Here is an 18,535-nt window from a genome sequence, read left to right as displayed (position 1 = left end):
TTATCTATTTATTTTTTCTGAGAAGGGTAGCATTTTCTGAGATTATTCAGGGGAAGAGAGGCTTCTTAGCTGAGTAAAATGATGCTCAGGCCACGTCTCTCGAGGGACTTGGCATTCTGAGACCCAGGTCCGGAGCCACACGGTGTCACGTTCACTGGATGGACAGGGCCAGCCCATTGTCAGAGGGCCATTGGCTCTGCCTCCTGGTGGTGGACTGGGCGTGCTGCATCCTGGGGAACACTCCCCTTGGGAGCCCTGGGCGGGAGGCGTGAGGAGGCGGGTGATGGATGAGGGGACCGTGGGGCCCGGGCTGGGTCTGGGGTTGAGCTCAAGTGGGGGCAGGTTAGAGCCTTCACTCGGAATGCAGTGTCCTCAGTGACCGGCCACTGAGTCACCTGGGTGCCTGGCAGAATAAAACCCCTCTAAGGTGGAGGTGAAAAGCTACAAAACCTGGGAGAAAGTGATTTCCTCAAACAAGAGTCAGCAAACAACAGGGCTGACAGACCTTGGGAAGAGGAGGTTTAGACCAATTCAGGATGTGGGCTGGCTGGAGCCCACAGGGGGCACCAGCCCCTTTAAACAGCTAGCTGCCCAGTGGACCTCCCAGAGATGAGAAAGGGAGTCACTGGATTGAAAGGCTGAGAACAGAAACCCGCCCCAGGAATGCATTGAACACCTGAGGGGTGGAGGTCACCCAGCAGGTGGCCCTCGGGGAGGGGGCAGTGGCAGGGGCCTGCGGAACGGGTGAGAAGGTCCCAGGTGCATCTGATGGGACTTCTGGGCCAAGAGACGGAAGGGAGAGGCCGTTCTCAGTGTCTTCAGGTTCAGTAAGCCCAGGTCTCCTGACGGAGCACGTGGTGCTAAATACAGGCTGACCCGTCAGGGCGAAGCTGCAGGCACCGACCCTTGTGCGCGGGCTCCAGGCCTGTGGAGGAGGGGGCGCTGACTGCAGGTGGGATTTGGGGGTGTCCTCCCGGAGGAGCAGGAAATGAAGGACAGTTTTAGACAGAGGCAGAAGAGTCACCGCCCCCAGATCCTTGAAGACCTGCTGGGAAGTTCAGTGCAGCCCGAGGACCCAGGTCAGGAGCAGGGGGATGGGGTGGGGGGGTCGAGGCGACTGTGGGAGACACCGTGAGATGTGGCCAGTCCAGGCAGTGGTTGCTGTGGGAACGACAGGGGAGCCCCCAAAAGCAAAGCGAGTGGGGGCCCTGGGTGGGACCACCGGGAAGGAACCTCATCCCAAGCTGTCAGCTGACCTCAGACCTGGTGTGAAATGTGTGAATCCGCTCAGGGTGACGCTAGGGTGATGGTTCCGAATGAATAACATCCGGACCTGGAGGGAAGATGAGAAGAGAGAAGACGTGACCAGTCCAGTGAGAGCAGGAGAGGAGGAGGAGAGCACAGGGAACAGGCTAGAAATAAGCTGTAGAAATAACCTCACCTATGTCCGTGGTCTCAGAAAACTCAAGCGGAACGAGTGAACCGTCCCCGGGACCTGGCCACCTGGGGTGGCCCCTGTGGGACAGAGTCTAAGGCTGGTGGTGAGGGGCGGAAGGGCCCCACTCTGTCCCTGTGCTCGGATTTCCAGGGCCCAGAATCCCTGCCCCAGCTGTCCCATTTACACCCAGTGTCTCAACCTGAACTATTGGGTCCCAGGGACGGGCTCGCTGGGGGCTCCGGCCACTTCTGGGGGCCTGTCCTGGCCCTGCAAGGTGCAGCCCCTCCGTGGCTCCCTGGGAGAGCCCCCAGGGATGCATCGGTCAGGCAGAGCAGGGCTGTGCAGGTCTAAGACCTGACTCTGCTGCCACCCTCCCCGCAAGGGAGGACAAGCTGGGCGGTGGCCTCGCTGTCAGCGTCCTGGCTATGATGTTGTTGTGCAGCTTTGTGAGGTGTTACTGTTGAGAGAGCTGGGGTGGGGGTGGGCGCAGGGACCCTCGGGTCTACTGCTCACGACTGCAGTAAACCTACAATTACCTAAAAATAAAATTTAGCCAGACCTGTGGTGGCACAGTGGATAAAGTGTCAACCTGGAACCCTGAGGATTGCCGGTTTGAAACCCCGGGCTGACATGATCAAGACACATAGGGGAGTTGATGCTTCCTGCTGCTCCACCCTTCTTTCTCTCTCTGTCTCTCTCTCGCTCTGTTAAAGCAAATAAATAAAAAATGTAAAAGAAAACCTAACCTTTCAAACAGTGTCATCGACGAATGGTTGACAAACAATAAGGCGAGCTGTGTAAAGCGGGCAGTGGGATAAGTCGGACACCTGCAGACCCCTGGACACCGTCACCATGGTGAAGACAGTGAACATAGTCATCACCCCAAAGGTTGCCCCCAGCTCCTCGGGATTCCCTAGCCTCTCCTCCCGTCTCTCCCACCCCAGACGGTGCTGGCGTGCTGCCTGTCATTACAGATCAGTTTAAACTTTCTATAAAGAAAGGAAGGGCCCATCACCAAGGACAGCTGTGAGGACTCCAAACCCTCCCCGGGGAAGCCCACGTGTTGGGTTTGCTGAGACTTGCAAAGTCAACAAAAGGAGCTTCTAGAAAGGTCCTGCGGCAGCAGGATGACGGTGAAGGAGGGTGTTGTTCCCTAAGTCCACACCCGAAGGAGCCTTGCCCCCCCAGGGGCTTGTATTCGGAGGTGCGGCCTTTAGGATGTAAGGAAGGTTGAATGAAGCCATTAAGGTAAGGCCCTAATCCAATAGGACCATTGTCCCTCTGCCATGTGCGGTCACTGGGAAGGTGGCTCCCACCAGGAACCGGCCCTGCTGACCTCTGATCGTGGACCTCCGGCCTCCAGAGCCGTGGGAAAATAAATGTCCTATTTCAGCTCCCTGGTGGTGGTGGTCTGTGATGGCGGCAAGCTGACTAAGACGGGAAGATGGTGGTGACGTCACAGTCGTTACGTGATTCTGCACCCACCGTGAAGGGGTGAGGGTCTTTTGGGGAGAGATTCTTTGAGCCCTGGCATTTCTGGGCTTCTGGAGTCCCATGCAATGGCAGGGCCTCTCTCTCCACGTGGTCAACCCCCTTTCAGCAGTCTGCTCTGGGCTTCTTTCTGTGCTGGTGCCAGTGGTCCAGAAGGGCGCTGGACCCCAGCCCAGAAGTCACACTGGACTGTCAGCTATGTTCTCTTGGTCTCAGCAAGTCACCGCCTGCACTGACCCGAGAAGACCAGAGAGACTCCACATCCAGGTGGGAGGAGAGGCCTGAAGCCCATGGGGTGTGGGTTGTAGGCGCAGACTCCCGCATGCGCCCGGACCCCAGGATCCACCGGGCATGCCCACTGGGGGGCGATGCTCTGCCCATCTGGGGCTTTGCTCCGTTGCTCAGCAACCGAGCTCTTGGCACCAGAGGTGGAGGCCATGGAGCCATCCTCAGCACCCGGGCCAACTCACTCCAATCGAGCCATGACTGCGGGAGGGGAAGAGAGAGATAGAGAGAAAGGAGAGGGGAAGGGTGGAGAAGATGGGCGCTTCTCCTGTGTGCCCTGACCGGGAATCGAACCCGGGACTTCCACAGGCCGGGCCGACGCTGTACTGCTGAGCCAACCAGCCAGGGCCTGCCTGGCATCTTTATGGGCAGTTTCTCCCCCCTTGCAATGGACCTCACCCCCTCTTACACAGTACACCTCACTGTGTACTGGACTTCATCCTTCCCTTGTACACTAGACACCCCACGTGCCCTGGACCTTACACCCCTGTATCTGGGCCTCACCCTACCCTGTGCACTGGACCTTGTCCCCTTTGCCTGTTCAGTGTTTGTTGTCCCTTGTGTCCTATACTAGTCTCTCCCTGTCTTCTAGATCATTCCCCTAGAAGTGAAAACTGCTCTGACCTCCTTTCTCTAAATCGGTAGCCAGGTCACCCCCACCCCCCACCTTGACTGGAGCTCTGACTTTGACCATGTTGCCACTGGCTCTCCCCTCAGCAGAAGTCCCCGGGGGTGGGGGGTAGGGGGAGCTATCTCCGCCCCCTGGTCACTTCCCCCAGCAGACCACTGAGACCTCTTTGTCCTCAGGTCCTGGAGCCTGGTGTCGGGGACACCACACTCCCGGTGTCATGCTCTCTCCCTGGCTGCTCCTTTCCGTCTCCTCTCTCAGCCTCCGCAAGTGGGTGCGTCCCTGGGGTGGGCCCCTTCTCCGTCTACCTGACTCCTGTCCCTGCGGGCCATCCCTCAGTCGGCCAGTCGGCCAGCCCCAAGCCCTCTATGTCCTGAGGTCGCTCCTGCGTGCACCCGCTGCCCGGAGTGTCCGTGGGGACTGTTGATGGGCATCTCTGTCTCACCTCAGCCTTCCCTTCCTGCTCCCTTCCATCCTTCCTGTTTCTGTCACTCGAGTGCGCCAGCCGCCCCTGGGAATGAGCCTGACTCTCCTCCTGGCTTGTCACGGCACACCCCTGCCGTGCACACCCTGCAGGCACGTCCCCCAGCGGTGTTTCAGGGGCTTGCCACGTCTGGGCAGTGGTGGAAGCAGCCCAGGTGTCCATCAATCGGTGGACGGACAGGCACGATGTGTCCTGGAGTTATTGGTGACTTTGGCTGCTGAAGAGCTGGGGTGGGAATGAATCCGAAGGAGCCTGTGTTCCCTACACCCCGGTTGACGATGGCGTACTCAGCTCCAGCCCCGTCCATGGGGCAATGCTTGGGGACCTCAGAGGACAGGAGCCATGGACCAAGCGTTTCAATAAAAACTTCCTTGGCCCTGGCCGGTTGGCTCAGTGGAAGAGCGTCGGCCTGGCGTGCAGAAGTCCCGGGTTCGATTCCTGTCCATCTGCTTCTCCACCCCTCCCCCTCTCCTTCCTCTCTGTCTCTCTCTTCCCCTCCCGCAGCCAAGGCTCCATTGGAGCAAAGATGGCCCGGGCGCTGGGGATGGCTCCTTGGCCTCTGCCCCAGGCGCTAGAGTGGCTCTGGGTGCGGCAGAGCATCGCCCCCTGGTGGGTAGAGCATCGCCCCTGGTGGGCGTGCCGGGTGGATCCCGGTCGGGCGCATGCGGGAGTCTGTCTGACTGTCTCTCCCCATTTCCGGCTTCAGAAAAATACAGGAAAAAAAAAAAAGAAAAGCTTCCTTTTGCAGTGTCACCTGCTCTTGGAAAATCAGCACTGTGCTTGGGTGGGTTTCAGGAAGTGTTAGGTGTTGAGTCCGAATCCCTCTCTCATTAGTCTTTTGAAATTTCCACCAAAGAAAACCGGGAGCTCGAGGTGCAGCTCGTTCTGACCCTTTGCTGCGTCCCCCGTTTGCCCAGGGGCAGGAACTGGTGGCTCGGCGGGCAGGTGCGGACCTAGCTTCCCGCCAGCATGGCCCCCACCTCAGGCTGGCCAGAGATGGGTGAATTATTCCGTCGGGTACGATTTTTTTTCAGCCCTTGAACCAAAGGTGCTCTACCAGGGGCCTGCCCGCATCTCACATCCTTTCATTCTGCTTCCCGGGAAGAAGGGAGATGCTTGTCCAGGGGAATGAGGTTGGATTTTTAATGGGAAGGTCAGAGAGGTCATCATGGCTGGCCTTGCCCTTGGCGTGGAAGACATTTCCTTCTTTTCTACTGGCCGGTGACTGGCGGAGCCCCCCGCTGCTCTGAGTGCCGGGTCCGGGTGAGGGCGGAGCCCCCGCTGCTCTGAGTGCCGGGTCCGGGTGAGGGCGGAGCCCCCCACTGCTCTGAGTGCCGGGTCCGGGTGAGGACAGAGCCCCCCGCTGCTCTGAGTGCCAGGTCTGGGTGAGGACGGAGCCCCCCGCTGCTCCCAGTGCCGGGTCCGGGTGAGGACAGAGCCCCCCGCTGCTCCCAGTGCCGGGTCCGGGTGAGGACGGAGCCCCCCGCTGCTCTGAGTGCCGGGTCTGGGTGAGGACGGAGCCCCCCGCTGCTCCCAGTGCCGGGTCCGGGTGAGGACAGAGCCCCCCGCTGCTCCCAGTGCCGGGTCCGGGTGAGGGCGGAGCCCCCCGCTGCTCTGAGTGCCGGGTCCGGGTGAGGGCGGAGCCCCCCGCTGCTCTGAGTGCCGGGTCCGGGTGAGGGCGGAGCCCCCCGCTGCTCTGAGTGCCGGGTCGGGTGAGGACGGAGCCCCCCGCTGCTCTGAGTGCCGGGTCCGGGTGAGGACGGGGGACAGTGCCCACCTACCTGCTGGCACCCCAGGTGATGTCAGAGGGAAGACACCTCTGACGTGAAACGGTGTTTGAAGTCTGCCACACTTGAGGCCAAGTGCACCCAGCTGTGACTGTCCCCATGACTGCAGACCCCTGTGGTCACCACCCAGACACCCAGGCTTGGTGTGCGAGCTGGAAACTTTCCCTACTTCTGCAGTCAACCACCTTGTGAAGGGGAACTTGGGCCCAGGGGCTCTGGAACCAGACAGAACTCAAGTCCATGAAGGGACACAGCCTCACCCTACTCAGCAGGCGGCATGGGACGTCCTCGCCCCCCCGTGTTGGAGAAGATGGGTCCTGAGATCTGAGACCTGGCTTGTGGGGCATGAACTGTGTGACCCAGAAATGCCAGCACCAGCAGGCAGGGAAGTGGGCCCCAAAGATGTTTACAGCTTGACCCCCAGGACCTGTGAATAGCTCAGGTTACATGGCAAAGTGGAATGAGGGTTGCACAGTGGAGCCAAGGTCGCTAATCAGCCGATCTTGAAACGGTCAGATGGCCCTGGATTTGGAGTGGGGGCAGTGTGGCCACAGGGTCCTTAGGAATGGAGGAGGCGGGCCCAGGACGGTCAGAGGAAGCTGTGACTGTGGAAGAAAGTTTGAGAAGTGTACCATGGCTGGCTTCAAAGATGGAGGACGGGACCACGGATCAAGGGAAGTGGTGGATTCTAGATGCTGGAAAAAGCGAGGGAACAGATCTCCCCTAGAAACCCCCCCGAAGGAGCAGTCCTGCTGACCCCTGCGTTTTAGCTGTGGAGACCCGTGCTGGAATTCTCTCCCCCAGAACTGTAAAGTAATACATTTTGTTTTCCTCCACTAAGTTTGGGACGATTTGTTACAACAGCGACAGGGAACTAATACCTGCTACCCGGGGACATGGGCCTCCACGGGCAGGGAACATCACGCCTCTTCTTCCACAGCAAAACCCCAGAAGAACTGGGGCATCCTCGGGGCGTGGCTGAGTGCGCAGTGGAGCCCCATGCGAGGGGCGCTGGATTGTGGAACAGTCAGTCACTCGGCAGGCAGAGTGCACAGGATGTGACAAATCAAAAGCCGGTCTCAAAATACCACATATGCATGACATCCTTTTTATAGACTTAAAAACAACCCAAAATATATCTGAGGACCACATATGGCAATAAGGAGGCTGTGTGTGTGAGTCGGGATCTGGGGTGTAGGCAGCTTTGTGGGGAGTGGGCATGGATGGGGCTGGGTGGGCCGTTGTGGGTGGGGTTATACCTGCAGGTGAGCTGTGGGGCTCCCAGTCTCAAACAGCTGTGGCGCTGGTGAAGTCCTGTGCATCGTTCAGACACAGCTGTCTCCGCGGCCTGTGGCCTCTTTCCTGCCTCTTTCCAGAGACAGCCCAGCCTAGGCGGTTTTTTTGGGGGTTTTTTTTTGTTGTTTTTTTTTTTACAGAGACAGGGATAGACAGGGACAGACAGACAGGAACGGAAAGATGAGAAGCATCAATCATCAGTTTTTCATTGTGCATTGCGACACCTTAGTTCATTGATTGCTTTCTCATATGTGCCTTGACCGTGGGTCTTCAGCAGACCAAGTAACCCCTTGCTCAAACCAGTGACCTTGGGTCCAAGCTGGTGAGCTTTGCTCAAACCAGATGAGCCTGCACTCAAGCTGGCTACCTCGGGGTCTCGAACCTGAGTCCTCGCATCCCAGTCCGATGCTCTATCCACTGCGCCACCGCCTGGTCAGGCCCAGCCTAGGCGTTTCAAAGCTGCGTTACCAATAGCAATGCAGGTGGAACACGCGGTGAGCCTTTCCCGTGGTGGGATGGTTCTGTGACTTGCCCAGGAGGCAGGTGTGTGTGTGTGTGAAGCAGGACCCGCCAGCAGCTCACTGGGCTGTGAGACCCGGGCACCTTTCCCGTGGTGGGATGGCTCTGTGACTTGCCCAGGAGGCAGGTGTGTGTGTGTGTGGAGCAGGACCCGCCAGCAGCTCACGGGGCTGTGAGACCCAGGCACCTTTCCCGTGGTGGGATGGTTCTGTGACTTGCCCAGGAGGCAGGTGTGTGTGTGTGGAGCAGGACCCGCCAGCAGCTCACTGGGCTGTGAGACCCGGGCACCTTTCCCGTGGTGGGATGGTTCTGTGACTTGCCCAGGAGGCAGGTGTGTGTGTGTGTGAAGCAGGACCCGCCAGCAGCTCACTGGGCTGTGAGACCCGGGCACCTTCCGCCTGCCCTCGGGCTCTGCAAAGGAGCACTGGCGCGGGCTTGCGTGGTCGGCGAGATGTCGCGGGTTGCACATCAGGAAGGACAGAGCCGTGGTCCTTTTAAAAGGGAAGCTTGGCACAAAGGGTCCCCTTGTTGGGCCTGGATCCGGAAAGGGAAAAAGCCTCTTCTTGGAGCTCCAGGACCAATTCTGTGTGACACGTCCTGCATTTCTGCAAGTTCCCTACAGCTGAGCTCCCCACTGAACTGTGGAGGTGGGGTCACATCGGAGCTTCCGGACGCGGTGGGAGGTGGCCGTTGAAGTATCTATCGGGTGTGGGAGGGGACGGCCGGTGGGAGGTGGGCCGAGGAACGAGATCCTGGGTTTCCCTTTTGGTACCTTCTCTGAGAGACGCAGTCTTCAGCGAGGCACAGGCAGCTGTAGGATTTTGTTGTAGTCAGTTCTGTAAGATGCGACTCCCCTTCCCCTCCCCAGCCAGAAGCTACCATTTGGTTCACTGCAGGGGGTACATCTATCCAGACTTGCTACAATTGTAAACGCCGCCTTTCAGCAACCTCTTTCCCAAATCACACACGTGAACGGCCTTGAGGAATGAAAAAAAAAAAAAATGATAGTAATGTGACCTTCGAGTATTTCTTTTTATTGAGAGCTTTGTTTATTTTACACTTGGGGTCCATCTTTCACGGTCATCTTGTTTCCAACGTAGACGGACACTAGGGCATTGGGTTCTAGGTCTGGCCAGAGAGCGATTACCTGGTGCTGCTCTTTTCAGGGAGAAGGTCAGGTCTGTAGAGTTCGGGTGGGTGCTGGTGAGCTGGACCAGGCTGGCCGCAAGGGCTCCTCCTAGACCTGCACAGGGCAGGGAGCTCCTCTCTCCCCCAGGGCATTCCTTTAAAAAAAAATTAAGATAGCCTTCAGGTAACATGATACTAGCCATTGTGAAGTGAACAGCTCGGTGGAAGGTAGTACATTCAGAGTGGTGTAGTCACCGCCCCTATCTAGCTCCAGAACGCTGCCGTCACCCCCAAGGAGACCCCGTACCTGTTCAGCAGCCCTCCCCCATCCCATCACCCAGCCCGGCAACCGCCCGACTGCTGAGGAGCTGCTTTGGAAAGTGCACAAGGAGCAGCTTTCAAGGATTAAATTTAGTTTTATGATGACTCATCACTCCCCGTGCATTGAAGAAGGATGAAGGTCAGCAGCGTGGCGGGGGCGTGCCGGGGCCTCACCTGACCCCAGGGCACCACGCTGCCGCTGTGTGACCGTGGCCGGTGTCTTGGCCTCTCTGTGCCCCGGTTTCCGGTCCTCCGGATGAGGCTGGAGAGGGCATCGCGCACAGAGCTGTGGAGGTGGGGTAAGTGGGAACGGTGCTGTCGGAATGTGGGGTGGAGCCCGACCCACTGCAGGTGCCCGAGTCGGACGACTCAGTTTACTCTAACCGACAAACCGCGGGACGTGCCGTGCCCCCCCCCCACACACACACACATGTAGAGTCAGCTTTTCCAGGCTAGAGAGAGCTGAGGTCACGGGATCGTCAGCCTGCTGGTAAAATGTGTCCCACCAGGTTCCACATTCTAGTCTCCACTCCCCGTGAATATGGTAGGGTTCACCCCCTCAACTATGTGGCCGTGTGCGTGGCACGCTGACCTCATGACAGGAGGCCGTGGGGGGGGGGCCTGGACTGGTCACAGCAGGCTCAGAAGTGGCACCAAGAGGGAGGGGCCACGTGGCAAGAAATGTGGTGGCCTCAGGAGGTCACAGGGCATCTTGGGGCACCACCGGTGGCCCTGGTGTCTGCCCCCCAGCCCACGGCGGTCAGGAGGAGAGAGACCACGGCTGGCGCACACCTGCCCTGGCTGACCTCTAACGGGTAGCGGCTCTGGTGCCAGCATCACGAGCAGGCACGTCCCTGGCGTCGCGGTGCTGGGAACACCCCGTCCACCATAGGGAACATCCACGGTGATCTCTGCCTTTACTTCGCCAGGGCCTGGGAGGTCGGAGTCCCCTAGGCGGGCTGCAGAGGGAGGGGTGGTCAGCACCCCCATTCTGGGCAGACCTTCTCCGGGTGCTGCTGGGTCAGTAGGCTGGAGCGTGGGGCCTCTCTTGTCGTTTTGGGTCTAGAGGGAAGGGTGGCGGGAGCAGACAGCCGAAGACCATGTCCCCTTAACCCCGTCTGAACGTGGCTCCTCACTGGGGCCCGGCCTGCCGCAGTGGTCAGGGCCAGAGCCCCCTGCTCCGCTCTGCCTGCCTGGGATAGGCCTTCAATAGAAATGAGATTTTTTCCTGATGGTAGTAGTAATTTCAAAGTGTCATAGGTACTCATTGTACCATAAACTCGAACTTCAGAGAGCCAGAGAGGCAAAACGGGAAGCCCGCTCGGGGAAGCCTGTGCTGATATTTTGGTGGATTTTCCTAGCGCTTTCTCTACATACTCGCGCTTCTGTTGACTGTGGGAAGGTCAAGTTTCCGGCGACCGTCCCTGGGAAACAGATCTGGCCAGGGAGCCTCTGCTTGGCAGCTTCTCCAGCCGCTGTCAGTTTCCGGACAGTCAGTGCCTGACCCCACCTGCCTCTGTCCCACCTCCCCCCTCTCTCCTGCCCTGGCTCAAACCCACCCTGGACCTCACATTGCATTTGTCACGGTCACTGCTGCCCAGTGGCACCGAGTGGTCACTCACTCCAGCTCAGCTCCTCTGCACCCGCCCGTTCTCAGATAACTCAACCTGTGTGGTCCAGAAGCTCTCAAAACACACGTTGTGGCCCTGGCCGGTTGGCTCAGTGGTAGAGTGTCGGCCTGGCGTGCGAGGGACCCAGGTTCGATTCCCGGCCAGGGCACATAGGAGAAGCGCCCACTTGCTTCTCCCCCCTCCCCCCTTCCTCTCTGTCTCTCTCTTCCCCTCCCGCAGCCGAGGCTCCATTGGAGCAAAGATGGCCCGGGCGCTGGGGATGGCTCCTTGGCCTCTGCCCCAGGTGCTAGAGTGGCTCTGGTCGTGGCAGAGCATCGCCCCTGGTGGGCATGCTGGGTGGATCCCGGTCGGGCGCATGCGGGAGTCTGTCTGACTGTCTCTCCCCGTTTCCAGCTTCAGAAAAATACAAAAAACAAACAAACAAACAAAAAACACACGTTGTTACAGAACCAGCTTCCCCTGACAAAGGGATTCCTTCCAAAGCGTCCCTGCTGTCAACAGCACAGCACGGGCTCCTCAGAGTCTCTGAGCACCTGTGGGAAGGGGTGCTGTTCCCCACCCTGCTGCATCCCCTGCCCCGAGTGCCCCTCGAGGGACCGTGCTGCCCGAGGGGGACACGCAGGCCGGTCCCCACGCCCTCAACATTTCTGTGTCAGACCCAGGGAGGACCAGGAAGCGGTCCTTGGTCTCCGGGTCGGCATTCGGAGGTTGGCAGGGACAGTGAGGGGTGACTTCACGTGATGACCTCCCCTCGTCCGTCCCCGGTGCGGAGGGATTGATTCCTGGGCAGCCCTGGGAGACGCGAGGGTTGGGACGCAGGCCGTGTGGCGGTGGAGAGCCTGTGCTGGCGAAGCTCAGAGACAGGTGCCGGCCTCTCGTCCGCCGTGTCTCTTGGAGACGGAACATTCTAGTTCTGCAGAGGGCCGGCTGGGTCTCCTTCAGCAACGGCCCAGAGGCTGCCCGAGTGTCGGCTCGGGCATGTGACGCGTACGACAATGCGATGAAAGCATTTTAACACGAGATAACGTGTCTTGCCTGACCTGTGGTGGTGCGGTAGATAGAGCATCCACCTGGAATGCTGAGGTTGCTGGTTCGAACCCCTGGGCTTGCCCGGTCAAGGCTCATACAGGAAGCAGCTACGACGAGTTGATGCTTCCTGCTTCTCCCCTTCTTAGCCCCTTCTCTCCTTCCCTCTCCCTAAAAATCAATAAATAAAATCCAGGTCCTGGCCAGTTGGCTCAGCAGTAGAGCATCTGCCCAGTGTATGGAAGTCCCAGGTTTGATTCCTGGCCAGGGCACACAGGAGAAGCACCCATCTGCTTCTCCACCCTTCGCCCTCTCCTTCCTCTCTGTCTCTCTCTTCCCCTCCCGCAGCCGAGGCTCCATTGGAGCAAAGTTGGCCTGGGTGCTGAGGATGGCTCCATGGCCTCCACCTCAGGTGCTAGAGTGACTCCGGTTGTAACGGAGCAAAGCCCCAGATAGGCAGAGCATCGCTCCCTGGTGGGCATGCTGGGTGGATCCCGGTCGGGTGCATGCGGGAGTCTGTCTGACTGCCTCCCTGCTCACTTTGGAAAAATACAAAAAGAAAAAAAGAAAAGAAAAAGGAAGGACGGCTGAGCTGCATCTGCCTCGCCCTTAGCGGCAGCTTTGCTCCTGTGGGTTATTGACTGTGACTTGTGAACCAGAAACAGAGATGGTCACCGGCACCTCCACATCCTGCTGACCCAGCGTGAGCTCGGGTTTCCCTGGGCAGCGACTCACTGGGGGTGTGAACCAGTCAGAAGCCCTGGGTGCACCGGCTGCAGGGACACGTGCTTCTAACAGCGCTCCACCTGCCACGTCCCTGCACAGATATGATTGACGATTGCAAGGGTGCCTCCATCGAGATAACGTGCAGCCTGACGGTCAAGGGAAACAGCTTTGAACTTCAGAATTCTACTTAAGTCTTTATTGGCACAGAAATGTTGGGTAGGTCATCAGTGGAAGGGTTCGAAGCGTGAAGTGTATTTCGTGAGGATAAAAACCCCACGAGGGAGGTGGGTAGCAACAGGAGTTCTGTCGGGGTAGAGGAGCCACATCCTGTCCATCTGCTCACGGGCCTGGTCATGGTCACTGACGAATGAAGCCAGTGGCGTCAGGGGCTCTCTGGGGTCCTGGGTGACCGGTAATGTCACAGCTGAATGTCCACAGCCCTCCCACTTTGGTTAATCCCCGCCTCCACTTCTCTCATCTTCAGCTCAGCATTTTCGCTCTCTGCTGGCTCTTGCTTCTCTCGGGGGAGCCTTGATTTTGAAGCCTCAGTGTGAGGACAGGGCCTCACCCCAAAGAATCCATGCCTTGAACCGCCCACACCCCCAAGTCTGGACAGAAACAGAGATTTTCTCTCCTGGTCGGTCTGTGAGTCTCTCTGTGGCTATTCTTTGATTTTGGAGGCCCTGCCTGTCCCCAGAAAGGTGCCCACTCAACTGCCCGATATCTCACACTGGTTGTGCAGCAGGGCTATGTATTATATGTGGGGGGTTCTCAGTCATCCCAAAATGTTGCCTGTCCACGTGAGCAGCCCTCATCCGACCCTCTTCTTTACGGGACAGCCCAGCAGCCTCCCCATGCCAGGTGGGCGCTGTCCCATGGGGTCCAGGGTGACCATCTGTCACCATGGGCACCTTCCCAGTGGCCACCAGGACATCCCAGAGCCCGCAAATACCCAGGTGCTGGGCTGCCCGTATGGGAGAGGAGCCCTCTGCCCAGAGCTGGGGCTTCGTTCAGCTCCCCCCCCCCCCCCCGTGGTAGTCTGGGTTGGCTTGGGAGGTGGGGAGAGGCAGGTGGACCCTGCAGTTCATCTCGGCTTCTGCCACCTCTCCTCTTCTCTGGAATAACCAGGATCTGTGGCGAGCCTGGGGCATGGAAGCGCGGGTACCGTCTCTGGCGCTAACAGGCCCCGGGACGCGGGACTGGCTCTTGAGCGGACGCGGCAGGCGTGGAGAGGCCGCTGCGGGCTTCGGCGGGTGAAGGACCGGTTTGCTCACTTGGCGAATGGTCCCTGAGCTCCCTCACGCTCGGCCCTGGGGACGCAGCGAGGGGCACGGGGTCCCTGCCCCTCGCTGACATGAAGCAGTGGTTTGTCACATGAATCAGGGAACAGCGCAGCACTCCCGAACAGCAGGACGGGAGCATACCTCCTGTCCCCCAGGTGGCTGTCTGGGGACTCCCCGGGATAGGCACAGTGCCTCCCGGGAGCCCAGGTACAGAGGGCAGGAGGAAGGCGGTGGAGGAGCAGTGTCTGAGGACCTACGAGCTGACATCCTCCCCGCACTGGAGACCAGTGGCCGTCGGGACAGGTATATATATAATCACGAGTGTGTACAGAGATGGGTGGTGGTGACCTTGCGAGCACCTGTGTGATGGGGCCTCTGGGACGTGTCCCTCGATGGCTCGGGGTCGCCAGACTTTCCTGGTGTGCTGTGGACGGTGGCCAATAGGACCCTGTTAGGCCAACAGTCAGCATTTGCACACTTGCCGGCCGCCTCCTAGATTCAAAGTCATCGGACGTGTGTCAGCGACACACAGGAACTTGAAGGGAGGGCCGCGTGGGGCCAGAGAGGCAGCCGTGAGGACGGAGACGGTACGCTGTCGGCCATGTAACTGGGTATGATCGCCTAAGGAATTATGTGTCTAAAAATGACATCGCAGGAGGCTCAGAGCGGAGCCTCGGGTGGGTGCATGGATCGGTGGGTTTTATGGGAGAGAGCAGTGAGGAGAAACAGGCAAGGTTCATTTTAATAACGTGCTTTGTTTAACCAAATAGATTTAGGATATTATGATTTTAGCATGGACTGAACACACAAACTATGAGACCCTGTCCATTCTCACTAATGTCTGAAATTGGTGTGTTTTCTGACGTTGACATGTCTCAATTCAGACTGTCCCCTTGTGACAGTGACTCCCGGTAAGGGCGGTGGGGGGACCTGGCCGCAGGATCGGAGAGAGGAGTCCAGCTGACCAGGCGTGCCCTTGTGCTTGGAGACATGCTGTGCTCAGCAGGTGACAGCAGGGGTGGCTGCCCGGGGGGTGTCTGACCCCTGCAGGGGTGGGTCCCCTCTGTGCCTCCGCCCAGTCACGACTTCATTTGGGGTTCGGAGGGTGGGCATTTGCTCCACAACTGGGAGGGGAAAGCTGGGTGGACCTCTATGGGAGGCGGCCCTGGGGTGCTTTCTTGAGATCAGCCAGGGGTGGACTGACTTCAGGCGGATTGGGCCTCGTCAGCACTGAACCTGCCATTAGATAGATGCGAAGGTGCTTGAAATAAGTAGGAATGATTAATTACCGCACTTCCTTGTACAATGACTGCTCAGGGACAAGCCTTTCCTTAAGGTGTGGGGAGCCCCATGGCAGCCCCTCCACACAGCTTGCCACAGGGTCAGCGGGGGACAGGGGGCGTGTGTGACCGACGTGGGTGAGGTGACACGCCTCGGACAGCTCGTGGCCGACGTGCTCTCAGATCTTCGTATTGGTTGTCGAAACTAACGCTCATGTCACCTGAATCAGCCCTGTCGTGAACGGTAGAGGAAGACAGAGACTTAGGAGGAGCATGCTGTTCTGGAACCTTCTGTGCGAGGAACGGGCCTGCTCCCCGCCACCCTCCGTCTGGAAGCCTCTGTGGGTCAGCAGGTGCTCCGGGGCCCTCGGCTGGGGGCCAGGCCCGAACATTTGTCGCCTTTTCAGCCTGGCACGCAGCGTGCGCGCGACAGCAGCCTGCCGAGCACCTTGGCGGGAAGTGGCTGTACCTGCCCAGACGTGAATGCAGGCGTGTCTGACGTCTGAGCTTCCAGGGTGGCTGCGGTGAGTGGGGGTGTACAGTACATATATATACATAACACAGGACACACACATGTTTTCTTAAGTTTATCTGTTAACTTTTAGAGAGAGAGAGAGATGTTAATTTGTTCTACCTATTTCTACATTGACTGGTTGACTTTTATTTATTTTTTTTGTATTTTTCTAAAGTGAGAAGCGGGGAGTCAGAGAGACAGACTCCCTCATGCACCCGACCGGGATCCACCCGGCATGCCCACCAGGGGGCGATGCTCTGCCCATCCGGGGCGTTGCTCCGCTGCAACTGGAGCCATTCTAGCGCCTGAGGTGGAGGCCATGGAGCCATCCTCAGTGCCCGGGCCAACTTTGCTCCAGTGGAGCCCTGGCTGCGGGAGGGGAAGAGAGAGACAGAAAGGAACGAGAGGGGGAGGGGTGGAGAAGCAGATGGGCGCTTCTCCTGTGTGCCCTGGCTGGGAATCAAACCCAGGACTTCCACATGCCAGGCTAATGCTCTACCGCTGAGCCAACCAGCCGGGGCCTTGTGTGTGTTCTTTTATACCCTGCCTTCAGAATCTGCGTCTGAGTTATTTTCCGCAGACTCTTTCCTGGTTTTTTTCTGAGCAGACACCCGTTTGGTTCTCTCCTGCCATCTGTTGAGCCTCTGGCACATCCGCGTGTGTTTTCCTCTAAAAATGCATAAAAACCAAGCATAGTCTCTTGCTGTTTTGCAAATAATTTTCATCCTCTGACAAAACGTTTGTTGGCAAGCGCAGGCATTCCTCTGGGGCAGTTATTCCTCCCGATTGCCTCTCCGATCCGTGCTTTTGTGCTGGGCAACATGCGAGTCTAGTGCTTCTAAGTGTTATTTGCATTCTTTCTAAATGGAGCTATAAACACCATACAGAGGAGGAGCAGGCAAGGGCGCAGGGTTGGCACACGTGACTCTGTGGGGCCCCGCCTCTCCCCCACTTTGGGCAGCCTGGAGGCCGGAAGCTGGAAGGGCCAGTGTGTCAGGGGTCACTGCATGTCCCCAAGCTGCTCTGCCCTCCCCGTGCTGTGACTCTATTCCCTAGCCCTTTTCTTCCCCACTCGACCTCCAGACCAAGTCCCACTTCTCCTGGGAGTACTGGGAACGGAAACCGAACAGGTCTGATGACAAGAAGAGTCCGGCTCAGAACCGGTGACTCAAACACCTCTGTCCGTGCCCCGCATCAGGGCCCCGTCTTCTCTCCCGGGGACACTTTGACGGTTCGTGGGCACCGTGCCCTCTTGGTGGAACCACCTGAACTCTGCACCATGCAGAAAGATCAGAGGTAAAAACAGCTGCTCCATACAGGCAGGGGGCAGGGGCAGGGGGCAGGGGCAGGTCCTGGTCCCGCGGGGCCGTCAGAGGGAGGCCTTCAGAATCACGCGTGGAGCAGGGGCACAGCGGCTGACGGATGCATGTGGAAACCAGCGCCTGGCAGCACCCCGCACGGGGTCCTCCGGCAGCCCCGACATGGTCAACAAAGGATGGGACGGAGATAAAGCCCCTCTGGGAGAGGCGGTCACCTTGGCCCCATCCCTGTATGCCCCGAACAGGTTCTGAGCCCTGGGCACCGGAGTTCGGGACGTGGCCTGTGCTGCTGCTTCCCTGCAGTGATGGGGACACTTGTCGAGAGAGAGCGGCAGAACGGGGTGATGCCTGCTCTCCAGGCAGCGGGAGGACGTAGGAATCGTGTGGCCCCCGGGGTGTGACCGGGGGTGTGGGAGCCTGGACACCCTGTCCACAGGCTGGGGCAGTGGGGCGAGCTCGGTGGGACCTGGGACAGTGGCCGTTTTCACGCTGCTGTGTCCAGTAGGGCCTTGGGTCGAGCTGCTGCAGCATTTACTTCCTCTTGGGGAAGTGAGAGGTGTGACAGGGACCCGCCCAGGTCACCCTCGCCCACGTGGATGCTGAGGGTCCGCACGGTGGCGGCTGACTTCTGTCGTGTCCGGTGATGGGACCTTGGCCCTTTGTTTTCTTCCTGAGCCTCCTTGTCTTCGTCTGGGTCAGAGGTGTCCCGTGGGGCCACCCACCTCACGGAGGGCGCCGGGGAGTCCCCAGAGAAGCACAGGGTGCAGCGCGGGATTGGGGACACCAGTCCCTTAGGGGCAGCTCGTGATTCATGCCATGTTCTGTCCCAGCCTGGTTGGCCAGCCAGCCTCCTAGCTACGGGGGGACACTGCAGCCTGGTCACCACCTGCTCCGACGGGCACCTAAGGGCCAGGCTGAGCTTGCATCTGCTCCGACGGGCACCTAAGGGCCAGGCTGAGCTTGCATCTGCTCCGACGGGCACCTAAGGGCCAGGCTGAGCTTGCATCTGCTCCGACGGGCACCTAAGGGCCAGGCTGAGCTTGCATCTGCCTCCTGACACCCCCCCCCCCCGTCCCGCCCCCTGTCCCACATCCCAGAACAGGCGGTTGAATGAATGATTGAATCTGTGTGACAGACTTAGTTCTGAATTAGTTGGGTTTGCACTTTTTAACTCAGTACTTCCGTGTTATTACATGTTTTTTCCTCGCCTTCTCTGAGCTCAGTGGTTCGCTAGTCCTCCAGCCTCTGAAGCTGGAAGCTTTCTTCGCGACTTTTATTTCTGTCTTCTTGTGAATTTACTTATCGACAATGTGATTTTTAAAAGGCATTCCTACCAGGTTCTGATGTATTCTGCTACAGTTTCCATTTCAAGCGGGGGC

General features: G+C 58.8%; 1 protein-coding gene across 5 annotated transcripts in view; it reads left to right on the top strand.

Annotated features, from left to right (window-relative positions):
- The window catches only part of ZFYVE28 (zinc finger FYVE-type containing 28), a 74,294-nt gene that overhangs the window by 8,402 nt on the left and 47,357 nt on the right, over positions 1-18,535 (top strand). Inside the window, exon 1 of one of the 5 annotated variants that reach the window (XM_066384771.1) lies at positions 16,949-17,133. The exons of the other annotated variants lie outside the window; for them this stretch is intronic. The gene's annotated coding sequence lies outside the window, so the exon portion shown is untranslated. Of the gene's footprint in view, positions 1-16,948; positions 17,134-18,535 lie in introns of those variants that run through there. 5 annotated transcript variants of the gene reach the window in all.

This window comes from Saccopteryx leptura, chromosome 5 (assembly GCF_036850995.1).
Source record: "Saccopteryx leptura isolate mSacLep1 chromosome 5, mSacLep1_pri_phased_curated, whole genome shotgun sequence".
NCBI lineage: Eukaryota > Metazoa > Chordata > Mammalia > Chiroptera > Emballonuridae > Saccopteryx > Saccopteryx leptura.
This window is presented reverse-complemented; position numbering and strand designations above follow the sequence as displayed.